Source organism: Pseudoliparis swirei, chromosome 7 (assembly GCF_029220125.1).
Source record: "Pseudoliparis swirei isolate HS2019 ecotype Mariana Trench chromosome 7, NWPU_hadal_v1, whole genome shotgun sequence".
Classification (NCBI taxonomy): Eukaryota; Metazoa; Chordata; class Actinopteri; order Perciformes; family Liparidae; genus Pseudoliparis; species Pseudoliparis swirei.
This window is the reverse complement of record NC_079394.1, coordinates 14,156,974-14,171,037: the sequence shown is the minus strand read 5'-3', so window position 1 is coordinate 14,171,037 and position 14,064 is coordinate 14,156,974. Positions and strand designations below refer to the sequence as shown.

General features: G+C 48.7%; 1 long non-coding RNA gene and 1 pseudogene across 1 annotated transcript; both read right to left on the bottom strand.

Annotated features, from left to right (window-relative positions):
* Positions 1-1,491: 1,491 nt before the first annotated feature.
* LOC130196957 (uncharacterized) lies at positions 1,492-1,716 on the bottom strand. Its single transcript, XR_008832350.1, has 2 exons — positions 1,655-1,716; positions 1,492-1,534 (listed from the first exon to the last, which is right to left on the bottom strand). It is a non-coding gene; the product is annotated as an uncharacterized LOC130196957 (long non-coding RNA).
* A 683-nt stretch (positions 1,717-2,399) lies between these two features.
* On the bottom strand, positions 2,400-5,797 carry LOC130196955 (actin, cytoplasmic 1-like; annotated as a pseudogene).
* Between the last annotated feature and the right edge of the window lie 8,267 nt (positions 5,798-14,064).

Below are 14,064 nucleotides of genomic sequence, written 5' to 3'. Positions count from 1 at the left end.
GTTTACGAAGCAGGCAAATGGGGGATATGAAACGTGATATTGCCGCTTGTAGGATGCCCCAACTGATGCCCACTTTTCCTGCAGATTGAAGGGGAGCTTCTGTACAATTGGGTTGACGCCTCTCGCTGTATCAAGGAAAGAGAGGCCGGGTAGATCTCCTTCAGCTTTGGCTGACTCTAGTTCCATTAAAAGATCACTCAGCTTTGTTAGTTTAGAATAATCTCGGTTTGTTATCTTTGGAAAGGCGTCGATACGTTTGAACAAAGCATCTTCTATAACTTCTGCGGAGCCGTAAGATTGTTCAAGTCTGTCCCATATCATAGCCAAACCTGCTGCTGGACGATTGATGTGTATCGCTCTTATGTGCTCGACGTGTTCTGCTGACTCTTTGCCGAGCCACTTAAACAGGAGATCCATTTCCTCGCTTGGTGTCAGGTCTAAACCTTTGATTGCGTTCTGAAAAGAACGTTTCCAGGCTCTGTAGTTCTGAGGTCTGTCATTGAAATGGAGTAGGCCTGTTGCCACAAGCTCACGACGAGCAAAGTATCTCACGAAGTCGCTAATGTTGGAATTGACATTATTGGTGTTTGAAAATGTGGCATAGGATTTAAGGGCAGGATGACCTTTGCCGTTTTGAGGTCCAAGACTCTGCTCAGGAGTGGCATTGTGGTTGTCAAACCGAACATTGCGTTTCCTATCGACATTTTCCTCTTCATAGATGTAAGGCTGCTGTGAGGTGAGGCGAGTTGGTTGAAAAGCTGCTTTGTCGCTATGCGTATGATGGGAAGCTATATTGGCTTGGGTTGGATGGAATGAGTTGGCTTCAGATTTGATAGATGCAGCTGGAGTTTCGTAGTTAGCGCTTGGGCCTCTTTCTGTTACAACACCATCATCAAACAGCTGAGCTTCTGTGTTTTGTGATTTGGCTTGGTCAATCACATATTGTTCTGTGCGTTGTGCAGCTTCCAAAGGACTGGAGTCCAAATTTAACATGCAATGTCTTTCGCTATTTGCATCTACCGCAGCTTCAAGGACTTCAGCCTCAGCTACGGCTGCGGCTGTCTCTTTCTTGTAATTGAGCATTTCTATTGAGGCTTCTAGCTTAGCTTTTCCTAGCTTTAGGTTCATTTCCTCTTCGGCGTAGGACATGCGTGCTTTTGCTGCCTCTGCTCTTGCTCTTGCCTTTGCTGCAGCAGACCCCATTGATGATGCACGTGAGTGTGAAGCGGAACATGTAGCGCGGGACTGCGTCTTTAATGAACTTGCTTTCTCGGCCATGGCGTTGTCTGGTGACGTACCTCTGTTTAGAAACCGCTGTGATGGTCATCCACTGGCTGCGTGTGATGACGTTGTTCGTAGCGTCTGTCAGCTGGCTGCGTTATCTTGCCCGCCAGAAAGCCGTTGTTTTACTGTGCTGCCCTCAGTATATGTGCTGTTATACACCTCGGCAGTTAGACGAACTCCTTCCTGACATCATGACTCTGAAGACCCTTGTCCGTTGTCCACAGGTTTATTGACATAGGAAAGTGTAAAACTAAAACACACAAAGAGCATAATGAATACAATGACTCGATGTGCATAAAACTTCTCAAAACTAAACAGTCACGAAAATAATCATCTGCAATCATGAGTAACAACACAAATCAATACGTACCAACGATGCTATCAAAAGGTACAAGATGTATGCAGATTCCACTGGATTACAAGACTAATGAAGACAGCGTCTCTGAGCCATGCTCGTTTACTTCCTGATTACAAGCTACCGGAAGTTACGGGACATTTCCTGTTTTCAAAATAAAACGTATTAACATGCTGGCTTAACAATTGTAACAAAACAAGTATTTAATCAGACACCGGTATATTTCTTCAATCAGTTACAATACACATTTAACAGACATAACCATAACACAAGGAATGCTATTTTAGGTCAATTGATACCGCCAACCCCAAGAACTAACCTCCTCAAACGTACCGTTATCTATCGTGCAATTACCACTTGGAACTCACATGAGTAACAATTTATCATTCAAAAAACAATTAAAGGCGCACCTAAGAACATTCACCACTTGACGTATTCTATTGCTTATTAGTCATCTGATTTTCTTTTTATGACTTAAGTTGATTTGCATAACATAACATATATCTTATCCTTCAACTGTACTGAGCATCTGACTGCACTATTATTTTTTTTTTTTACTTTGTTGTACTATTTTTAACTGTTGGTTTCACGATATGTTTTGTATGTATTGTATTTTGTCCTTTCTGTGGACCCCAGGAAGATTAGCGGTCGCTAAGGCGTCAGCTAATGGGGATCCAATAAATAAACAAATAAAAATGTATAAAATCATAAGTAAAAGAGAAAAAAAACATTTCTGAAACAAATGACGACATGAGAATAATAAACATCAAACGTTGGCATTTTATTGACCAGTTAACACTCTTGTGGAACATTGATACAGCTCAACGCTGACCTGGCCATTGATGTGCAATGGATTGCATTAAATTGTTGGTCGAAACTAAAGACGTGCAGTGATAATACTGTTGGTTCCAGTAGTGATCACCAGGAGGAGCTGCGAGAGAAACATGTTCACAAAGGTCTCAATCTTCAGGGCAACTCGACACGAGACCGCTCCAGTTGGCCGAAACCACGGAGCGGCCCGTGGCGGAGAGACGGCGGACTGGACCTCTAGAAGCACTTGCGGTGGACGATGGCCGGGCCGGACTCGTCGTACTCCTGCTTGCTGATCCACATCTGCTGGAAGGTGGAGAGGGAGGCCAGGATGGAGCCGCCGATCCAGACGGAGTACTTCCTCTCTGGGGGAGCGATGATCTGGAGGAAAACAGAACCATTGATGCTCAACATGAACGGGTGTTATTGGACCCGACAGTCAACCTTGAACTGGACATGAAACATTAACATGTTTGGCTTTAAGATTGAATCAATGTTCCATGTGCACATCACAAGGTGAAGTTATTGTTTTTAAAGAGTTCTGTGATATGAAACTCATTGTATTCTTTTTTTTCTCCTTAGATTACAGATCAAAGTCTAGAAAACTATCATTCGAGTCATCCTTCATTCATCTGCTTAACAAAAACAAACTGTACCTTGATTTTCATGGTGGGTGGGGCCAGGGCGGTGATCTCCTTCTGCACGCGGTCGGCGATGCCGGGGTACATGGTGGAACCACCTGACAGGACGGTGTTGGCGTACAGGTCCTTACGGATGTCCACGTCGCACTTCATGATGCTGTTGTAGGTCGTTTCGTGGATGCCACATGACTCCATTCCTAAACACAAAGAACCAGAGTTAGTGTTTGAACCCGAGCCCAGAGACGCTGCACAAGATCTTCAACAGAGCGATTGGTTAAAGGTGTATACACATCTACAAGTTGGTACCCACCAAGGAAGGAAGGCTGGAACAGCGCCTCGCGGCAGCGGAACCTCTCGTTGCCGATGGTGATGACCTGTCCGTCAGGAAGCTCGTAGCTCTTCTCTAGCGAGGAAGAGGAGGATGCCGTCTGCATCTCCTGCTCGAAGTCCAGAGCCACGTAGCACAGCTTCTCCTTGATGTCTCGCACGATCTCACGCTCGGCTGGTGTTCAAGGGTAGCAATTAAAGGGAGGAGTTGGATACAGAAGGGTGTGTAGTGGAAGCACTTGATGTCAGTAGAGGCTCCACTTCTGGTACTTCAGTCCATTAAACTCGTACCTGTGGTGGTGAAGCTGTAGCCCCTCTCAGTGAGGATCTTCATCAGATAGTCGGTCAGATCTCTGCCAGCCAGATCCAGACGGAGGATGGCGTGGGGAAGAGCGTAGCCCTCATAGATCGGCACGTTGTGGCTGACGCCGTCACCAGAGTCCATCACAATACCTGCAACCGGGAAGACAACCAGTAAGACTCAACACACTGAAGGGGAGATAGAGAACACCCAACAACTCAGGGACTGGTGATAAAAGTCCATTTCCTGAGCAGGAAGTCGGACATGTTCTCACCTGTGGTACGACCGGAAGCGTACAGGGACAGCACGGCCTGGATGGCCACGTACATGGCAGGACAGTTGAAGGTCTCGAACATGATCTGCACCAAAAAGAAAACCAGGTGTCACTGAAGACCCAACAACCTCCTGTAGTCGGTTCCCTATACAAGTCTCATGTGATCCAAGCGTGAACACACCTGGGTCATCTTCTCCCTGTTGGCCTTGGGGTTGAGTGGAGCTTCGGTCAGCAGGACCGGATGCTCCTCGGGGGCCACACGGAGCTCGTTGTAGAAGGTGTGATGCCAGATCTGCAGGACGGGAGAGACGCTTAGTGGTTGTGGCAGTAGTCAAATGTTGAGGGTGAAAGTGGTCAAGTCAACGTGACACTCGGGTGAGCACCAGGCGGCGATCTACCTTCTCCATGTCATCCCAGTTGGTGACGATGCCGTGCTCGATGGGGTACTTCAGGGTCAGGATGCCCTCTTGCTCTGGGCTTCGTCTCCCACGTAGCTGTCCTTCTGTCCCATGCCCACCATCACACCCTGCACACAGACACACCATCAGGGTCACATGATCTCTGCAGTCACAGGTGGGGAGAGCGTACGGCCTGTAGCCAGCGTACCTGATGTCTGGGGCGACCCACGATGGAGGGGAAGACGGCGCGGGGGGCGTCGTCACCAGCGAAGCCGGCCTTGCACATGCGGAGCCATTGTCCACAACCAGGGCAGCGATTTCGTCATCCATTTCTGAAGGAAACACTTTGATTAATACAACAGCACCATCAATAACTTCACTTACTTACACTTTAGCATCATTTGTTTTATCGTCTTTTACGACAGTTAACCTGTAAAAAAACATGTTCCTTATTGAATTTCTTCAAAACCTAAATGTTTCCATCCAAAATTACTCTAAATAAGACTTTGACTGTTATAGAGACTTCTTGAAAACAGGTTACAAAATCCTGCGTGAACCGAGTGAAGCAACAGGTCAAGAGGTCAAGCCCTTTGAGCAACATGAGGATCCACTTGGCTGATTCTCTCCATGTGAATTAATCAGACTACACTGAACCGGGACACAGACTGAATCTCAACCCGGGACACACTCTGCTGGTCGGGCGTGGCTCTTCAAGTTCTGTGCATCAAACTTCTTCCTGGTGAGAGGAGGCTCCTCCCTCCTTCAGGACATGCACCACAACTGTTATATAACTTTCAGATTTCCCCTTTTCAACGAGAAACATGTTAACCACATAGTGTCTTCATTTCCTGGCACATTTTAGCTATTGATCTTTGTATTGATTAATCAAACCAGCTGCTGCCTCCTGGTAACATTACAGCTGTATTTAAATCTACAAAGGGAAAAGAGTTTCACTGGTTTCTATTTTAAAGGTTAATATCTGCAGAGAAACGCTCATTGTTTGCAGAGATCGTGTCACAGACAGCCTGAACTACTGGAAGTATTTGGACAAGTTAGAAACGTTGTAGCTTCGGTCAGAAAATTAAAACATAACTAAGACGTCATGTGTTCTGAGAATGAACATCGACCATTGCTCTTCATTTAAGATGATAAACAGGAATGTGCCGTTTCAAAACATCCCAGAACAATTTAATCTGACATGAAACAATTTCTAGGCTTTAAGAATGTCACCGCTGTGGTGCTCTGTCTGTCACACACCTGAAGAGATACACGATACACCAGTCTGAACAAGAAACATACTTCATTATATAAAACTACCGGAGCAGTTTAAAAACATTTCTGGTAAAAACCTGTGACAAGCCGACAGGAGCAGCAGCGCTGCGTCTTACCTGTGCAGGTGAGTCTCGGGTGTGTCAGTCCTTCTGTGAGCGTGATACTTAACCTCCTGAGGCCTTAACGAGGGAGGAAGTCCACCTTTCTCCTCAGTCATCTCCATTGAAATTCTGAGCACCTTTTCAAAAACAATTCAGCAAACAGGAAAACTTTAAAAACTGCGATTAAACTCTAATTTCTAAGCCCAAAAAACATTTAAGGACATGTAAACGTTCACAAAAGCCTTGAGCATCTCCTAATGTAGACAACTTTAGGATCAGAGTTATGGATCTCTGTCAAATTCAAAGGTTTTGACAGGTTGCTTTTATCAGATTCAGAGCTGTCTGCTCTGTCACACAGGTATTTCAAGTTAGGCTAATCAGAGGCTGATCTCACACACACACACTTGTTGATCTGTTAGTGTGAGCCACACACACACAGACCAATAGTTTGTGTGCACGTGTGTGGCCGCGCACGTGTGTCTTTAAATGGAGAGATATCAGAGGACAACCGGCTTCAGAGTTGCTCAGGTCACATTTAAGCCACAAACATAACAAATATATCGGTGCGTTCGGCTGAATCTTTCCTCTCTATTGATTCTACTATTTTGGTGATTTGATCATGTTTTTTTGACAGGTTTTAACAAATGCTTTTGTAGAAAATCCACTCGGTGTTTAGATCTTGTCTATCCTTCACCCTGGTTTCTCCCTCTCTATTTATCTTTCTCCTTCTGTCTCTTAATTTATGTAATTATTTCTCTCTTTAATGACTTTTCCTGCTCCCTCTCATTTCTTGGATTGTGATTCATATCTGTCGTGGGGTGTCACGGAAGTCACAGCGAGAGAGGACCCAAATGCCGACATAACTGCAAAAACTAATATTTAATTCCACAAACTAACAGGACGCCAAAACGCAGACCAAACAGTATGAAGCCACACAGAGAATGAGACGAACAGGGTTTAAATACACAGGCAAGGTGAAGGTGATTGGACAACGGGTAACGAGACACAGGTGGACACAATCAGTGCGTTTACATGATGGTATAATTCGAATCTTGCTTTAGTCGGACTATGCTATCTTTTGGGGGATCATCTGTTATCCCAATATACATGGCAGTGAGTAATTCGAATCATTGGCCGAAAGCATGTCATATCCGATACGATAGGCGGCGCTGTTTTCATTACAACTCGTGGTGATACAGCCATTTCCGCTTGACCTCTTCACCACTACCAACAACAACATTTCGAGAAAGATGGCGAACAGAGAGCAAGGCGGCTACATCCTCTACTATTCTTCCATGGTGTTAATTAGAGTACAGGGAACGCAACTGGCGCCATTGTCGGAGTTGATAACGGAGAGAAGACGCCCGTCCGAAGGTACACGGAGAATTTAATTTATCGTCTCTTTCGACTTCCGGGTCACGACATGGGAGGGAGGGAGGGAGGAGGGCGGCGGGATCTCGAGCATGCGCAAAGACGCAAAGTCCAGTTCCGAATCGAATTCAGAGCTACATGCCGCGAGAGTCGAATTATCAACTGGATCGGACCGAGCTATCCAGGGGTGTTAATCGGACCGAAGTCGGACCGCACATAGTCCGACTAAGGTGTTTACATGAAACGGATAATTCGATTTCAGTCCGACTAAGCCAATAATTCGATTGCATGTAACCGCACTGAATGAGGGCGGGGCCAGCAATCACACAGAAGGAAACAATCAGGACCAGGGCAGACAATCACAGAGAGACAGATGACACAAGGACTTCAAAATAAGACACAAAACAAGAAAGAAACTCTAGGTCGTGACAATATCTTTGAATATTGAGATGATAAAGTTTTGCTTATCTTTTCCAGTTTTACATTTCCTCTCAACATTTTTGTGCTTCAACACTTTCAGCAGGAAGTTTCCCTTTTTTCATATGTTCAGTTATTTTAAGCGATGTTCAGCTATTTTTAAAATATATTTCAGCTATTTCCAGACATTTTCAGCTATTCTTTTCATATTTTAACTATTTTCAGATGTTTCAAGACCTTTTTAGTCGTGATGGTGAGATGAAGCCTCATGAGGCATCGAACCACTTCAGCCAATTGGTTCGAGAAAGGGTTCATTTCTCGAAGCTTCATGTGCTCACGAAACCACCTACTGGCCAAGTGTATAATCACAGGCAGCTGTATCTGAACCACATAATGTGATGCATTGAATTTTTGTGTCTGTTATGGCTGTTGGGAATAACTATGAATTACAAAAATGTATGACCACATCATTTCTGTACATAAATTATCACATATGTGCATGATAAAATATTTTTTGAATGTATTCTGTGTGTGTAAATTTCCCCAAAATGGTAATATTGTAGGTGTGTGGAAAATAACGAAGTGTCGCGTGATTCTGCTTGCTCGTGGTTGTTTATTTTCCTTTCCAACACCTGCCATGTTCTCCACTTCCTGGTGCCCTTTAACCCCCCTCGTCACGAGGGCTACGCCCCTTTCCTTAAAGGGCCCTCGTGAATTCGTATACCACTACATGCCTCCCCCCAGAATTCACCTAGCCCCTACAACCCGCTCAATGTCTCGGGGCCCGGATCAATCGACCCGCACGACTCCGTGTCTCTGGGGCCGGGGGCAGGACCTCCGTTGAGGCTTCCCCTTGGGTCTTGCTGTGGGCAGGTACAAGGGCACGAGGTCGCCCCCGTTGTGGGGGTAAAGCCACCCTTACCGGCTGGTCCAGGTCCAAATGTGCAGGTTTAAGGCGGTCTACCGACACGTATTCCAGGCGGCCGCCCATGTCGATTTTGCAGGCTTTGTCTCCGGTCTCCAGAACGCGAAACGGCCCGATATAGGGGGGTTGAAAGGTTCCCCGGTGGCAGTCCTGGCGCACAAACACATACTCCGCTGACTTGAGGCTGGATGGGACGTGTGACTGCGGCAGGCCGTGCTGCGATGTGGGCACCGGTTTGAACAGCGTGGCCTTTTCCCACAATGTTTCTCTCTCCTAAGTCACAGACCAAGGGTCTGTGACTTTGGGGATAAACTCCCCCGGGACCCGCAGTGGCTGTCCATAAACCAGCTCGGCAGATGAGGCCTGTAGATCCTCCTTGGGGGCCGACCTAAGCCCCAACATGACCCACGGAAGCCTGTCCACCCAACCACTGTCTTTGAGGCTGGGCTGGAGAGCAGCTTCCAAAGAGCGATGGAAGCGCTCGCACAACCCATTATCCTGTGGGTGGTAAGCCGTTGTCCGATGGAGTTTTACTCCGAGGTTTCCTGTCACCGCATTCCACAGCTCCGATGTGAACTGCGGGCCTCGGTCTGAGGATACATCAGCTGGGGCTCCGAACCTGGAGACCCAGGTCGAAATGAAAGCCCGAGCCACTTCCTCCGTTGTTGTCGATGCCAACGGCACCGCTTCTGGCCAGCGAGTGGTTCGGTCCACCATTGTGAGGAGATACGTGAAACCCCGGGATGGGGGCAAAGGGCCTACCAAGTCCACATTCACGTGGTCAAACCTCCTTTCCGGCACCGAGAACTGTGCTAAAGGGGCCTTTATGTGACGGTGGACCTTGGCGCGCTGGCACACCACACAGGTCCTGGCCCACTCTCGTACATCCTTCTTCAGCCCGTGCCGGACAAACTTTGCTGCCACCAACTTCTGTGACGCCTTCGTGCCAGGGTGTGACAGCCCATGCACCGTCTGGAAAACCTGTCGCCTCCAGCCGTCGGGAACCACCGGCCGTGGCTGGCCTGTGGAGACGTCGCACAGAAGCGTTGTGCCGGTCTCGCCAAACGGAACGTCCTCCAACCGCAGCCCCGTCTCTGCCGTCCTCAATTCGAGAACGCCTGGGTCTGTAATCTGCTCCTCGGCCATCTTGCTGTAGTCCAATCCCATCTGGACAGCCCCGGTGATGGCCCTGGAGAGGCAGTCTGCGACCAGGTTCTCCTTGCCTGCGACATGCTGCAGATCTGTTGTGAACTCCGATATGTAGGCAAGCTGGCGCTGCTGCCGCGCAGACCACGGTTCGGCGCTCTTCCTCATGGCAAACGTCAGCGGCTTGTGGTCCACATACGCGGTGAACTGCCGAGCCTCCAGCAAGAACCGGAAATGCCGAATGGCCAGAAAAAGGCCGAGGAGTTCTCGGTCGAACGTACTATACTTCCGTTCATTTGGGCGCAACTGCCGACTGAAGAAAGCGAGCGGTTGCCACGCCCCCTTCACCCACTGCTCGTGCACGGCACCCACCGCGTAGTCCGAAGCGTCCGTGGTGATGGCAATCGGAGCTTTAGGGGACGGGTGTGCCAACATTGTTGCCTCCGCCAGAGCCATTTTAGCGTCCACGAACGCCCGTTTTCGTTCTTCGGTCCAGTCCACCATCTTTTTGCTGGCCTTGTCCTTCAGGGCCTCGTACAGGGGCCGCATCAACTGGGCTGCTCGGGGATTAAAGCGGTGGTAGAAATTGATCATGCCTAAAAACTCCTGCAGGGCCCTCACTGTGAGTGGACGCGCAAAATTACTGACTGCCTCCACCTTTGATGGGAGGGGAATCGCCCCGTCCTTTCTGATGCGATGCCCCAGAAAGTCAATGGTGGATAATCCAAACTGGCATTTAGCCGGGTTGATGATCAACCCATGCTGGCTGAGGCAATCGAACAATATCCGAAGGTGAGACATGTGCTCGGCCCTTGATGTACTGGCAACCAGTATGTCGTCCAAGTAGACAAACAGAAAAGGCAGATCCCTCAGCACCGTGTCCATCAGGCGCTGGAATGTCTGCGCTGCATTCTTGAGTCCGAAAGGCATCCTCAGGAACTCGAACAGGCCGAACGGAGTGATCACCGCCGTCTTGGGGACGTCCGCTGGCTGAACAGGCACCTGGTGGTAACCTCGCACAAGGTCTACTTTCGAAAACACCACGCTATCCGACAAGTGGGCAGAAAAGTCTTGAATATGTGGAACCGGATACCGATCCGGAACTGTTGCGTCATTGAGCCGGCTGGAATCTCCACACGGGCGCCACCCGCCTCCAGGTTTCGGTGCGATATGCAGGGGTGAAGCCCACGGACTGTTGGAGCGGCGAATAATGCCCAGGCGCTCCATGTTCTCGAACTCGGCCTTGGCGATGGTGAGCTTCGCCGGGTCCAGGCGCCGGGCCCGGGCATGTACCGGCGGGCCAGTGGTAGAGAGGTGATGCTCCACCCCGTGTCTGACCGTGGAGGACGAGAAGGTGGGCTGCGTGAGGTCCGGGAATTTGGCCAGCAGCTGCAGAAACTCCTCATCCACCGTTAGCATGCTAGCTAATCCGGTAGAGCCAGCTCCACTTAATGTACATGGGTACGAGCTAAATGTTACCGCATTTATCAGGCGGCGGCCCTTTACGTCCACCAATAATCCATAAGCGCAGAGGAAATCCGCGCCCAGCAGGGGAACGGCGATCTTGGCAGTGACGAAGTCCCAGCTGAAACGCTGCCCCGTAAAGGACAGCTCCAGGCACCGCGTCCCAAACGTGCGTATGGGGGTACCGTTAGCGGCTTCTAGGGGGGGGCCCTGCCCGCCGGTCAGCATGTCCACCCGCGATGCAGGCACCACGCTCCTCTGCGCACCCGCGTCGCAGAGAAAACGCCGCCCGGAAACGTCGTCCTTGATGAACAGCAGCCTGCCTTCCCGCCCGACGCTCATGGCTGCGCCGGCTCTGGCATTTCCCGTCCTGCTGAAGCTGCACGGAGATCTGCAGCGTGTAGCCTTCGGCCCAAACCTAGCATGGTAATAGCACATGCCGGTAGATCTCTGCCGTTGGCTCGCTGCTGCCGCTGTGGCAACGACATCCGTCTCTCCCGGTAGCCATGCCGTGGGTTGAGTCGGCCTCAGCGCCGCCGTGTAGCTCTGTTGGCCAGCCAGAAAAAACGTATCGGCCTCCTCGGCCAACTCCTGACAGTCGGTGATCGCGGTGTTGGCCAACGCGGCTCGCACCGGCAGGGATAGCTGCTGCAGAAAGAGTTCTTGAAACAGAAAGTCCGGTCTGTGCCGTCCCAGCAGAGCTAACATTGTGTCCATGAGTTCTGACGGCTTGCTGTCGCCGAGGCCGTTCAGCGAGAGCAAGCGGCGAGCCCGCTCCGAGTCAGACAGCCCGAAGATCTTCAGCAGCCGGTCTTTCAACCGGGCGTACTTGCCCCTCTCCGGCGGATCTTCCAGGATGCTCGCCACTCGGCCCGCTGTAGAACTGCCGAGGGCCGCCACGACATAGTAGTATTTGGTGGCGTCCGCTGTAATGTCTTTTAAGGCAAACTGAGCTTGGGTTTGCGCAAACCACACCGATGCCTGCGTCTCCCAAAACTCCGGTAGTTTCAGCGAAACTGCATGTGTCGTCATCTTCTCTCCGGAAACGTCCATGAGATATCAGGGTCACCAATGTAGGTGTGTGGAAAATAACGAAGAGTCGCGTGATTCTGCTTGCTCGTGGTTGTTTATTTTCCTTTCCAACACCTGCCATGTTCTCCACTTCCTGGTGCCCTTTAACCCCCCTCGTCACGAGGGCTACGCCCCTTTCCCTAAAGGGCCCTTGTGAATTCGTATACCACTACAATATCATATGATATGGCAGGTTGTGTAATCATGTTATTATGTCACTTTCGGAAAATGGCATGGGTTTAAGCAGGCAGAGGACAGTGAAAGTGCTTGTGGAACTAGGAAGAGGGGACTGATTATGCTTCTGTAACTTGGACAGTGATTATTCATTTTTATTCAGAAATAACAGTTTCTTAACAGTTTTGGGTTTTAAACGATTCCTTTTTTTTTGACACAACCTCTCCGGCCTTTGAAAACACTGTTTCACAGGGTACAGAAGATGCTGGCGTGCACAAAAACGCAAGAGCAAGTCTATATACATTTTGATACAGGAATGTTTGCCTCTCCCAGTACTCCAGAGGGTTTTCCAAAGTGTTCCCACACAGGGGAAATCCTCCTCTTCCTAGCTGGCTCCATCTTATCACCTATCCTTCTCTCCTCACTCTCCTAACTCTCCAAACTATCTCTCTCTCTCTAAACTCTCCAAACTCTCAACCAACAACCCACATTTTGAATGGAGCCTGAGGGGTTTATATTGCTGTCAAACCTCCCGGCAAAATCTGAACCACTTCCCGAAGCAGTCACGTGGTACAGCCGGGCAGCGAGGCTTCGGACGTCATCATTTTTGTCTCCTCCCCTAAATGAAGCAAGCCTCGATACACGCTTCGAGGAAACGCCCCCTCCATGACTCGACACACGCTTCGAAGCGTCGGCACATCTCGTAACACTACTTTTGAGCTATTTTCAGACATTTTCAGCTATTTTCAGCATTTTTTGTATTTATAGTTCAGCTTTAAACTTTCAGATGTTTGCATTCCAACTCATTTTCAGCAGGAAATTCATTTTCTAGTTAATCAAAAACTTGGGTCGAGCGTACCGGCCGCAGCGTTGCTCGCATATACGTACAAAATACATCAAAATGTGTGGCCTGACCGGGAATCGTGTGCATTTGAGTCTTGAAATGATTCGCAAAGCCTATGGGAAGAGATTTTCAAATGCTATCTAGTCCGAGAGCGTAACTCGAAAATGCGTCAAAATACATCAAAACGTACAGCCTGATCGGGATTGGCCAGGAATGTCTCTACTAAGAGATCGGACCGGCATTTAGCCCCAATAAGGCCAAAAAACGGCGAGAAATTGTTCCATTCATTTTAATGGGGTTCCGGAAGAGAAAACGCTAACCAACGCTAATCTTTGTAGCCACAGTGACTCGCCATACGTTAAGGTAGAGAAATGATTTGAACTTTGAAACGTTACCAAAAGGATGTAGTTTATTTGATCAATTGGACATTTTTTCATAGCTAGTACAGTTTCCATGGAATATTTGTTTGAGTTTCGGAAGATATCTGGGCTGTTTCAGAGTTTGTAATGGGTGTGTATGGTGCGGAATCTTCAGATCTAGAGGAGCAGAGCCAACTGCCAGAGTGAGAGGGAGCAACTGAAATTCATAGAAAAAGAAAACGTAGTCTGACACAAGTCTGCCAATGTTCACTCTTTTTACACCATTTATGGATCAAAACGTAGGAAATGTTGTGCTCTTCCTCACATGTGTGGATTGAATCCACAATTGTTCCCACATTTGTCTGGAGGAGCCTTAACAAGGGAGGAAGTACACCTCTCTGCCCTCTCCGACTCCATTATAAAATAGAGCCATATTTTCTTTTCCGAAAGAAACTACAACATTTTGTAAACTGCGGACTCCCTCTGAGTCTCTCCACCCATCCTGTGCTCTCTCTGTGGCTTACTCCCCC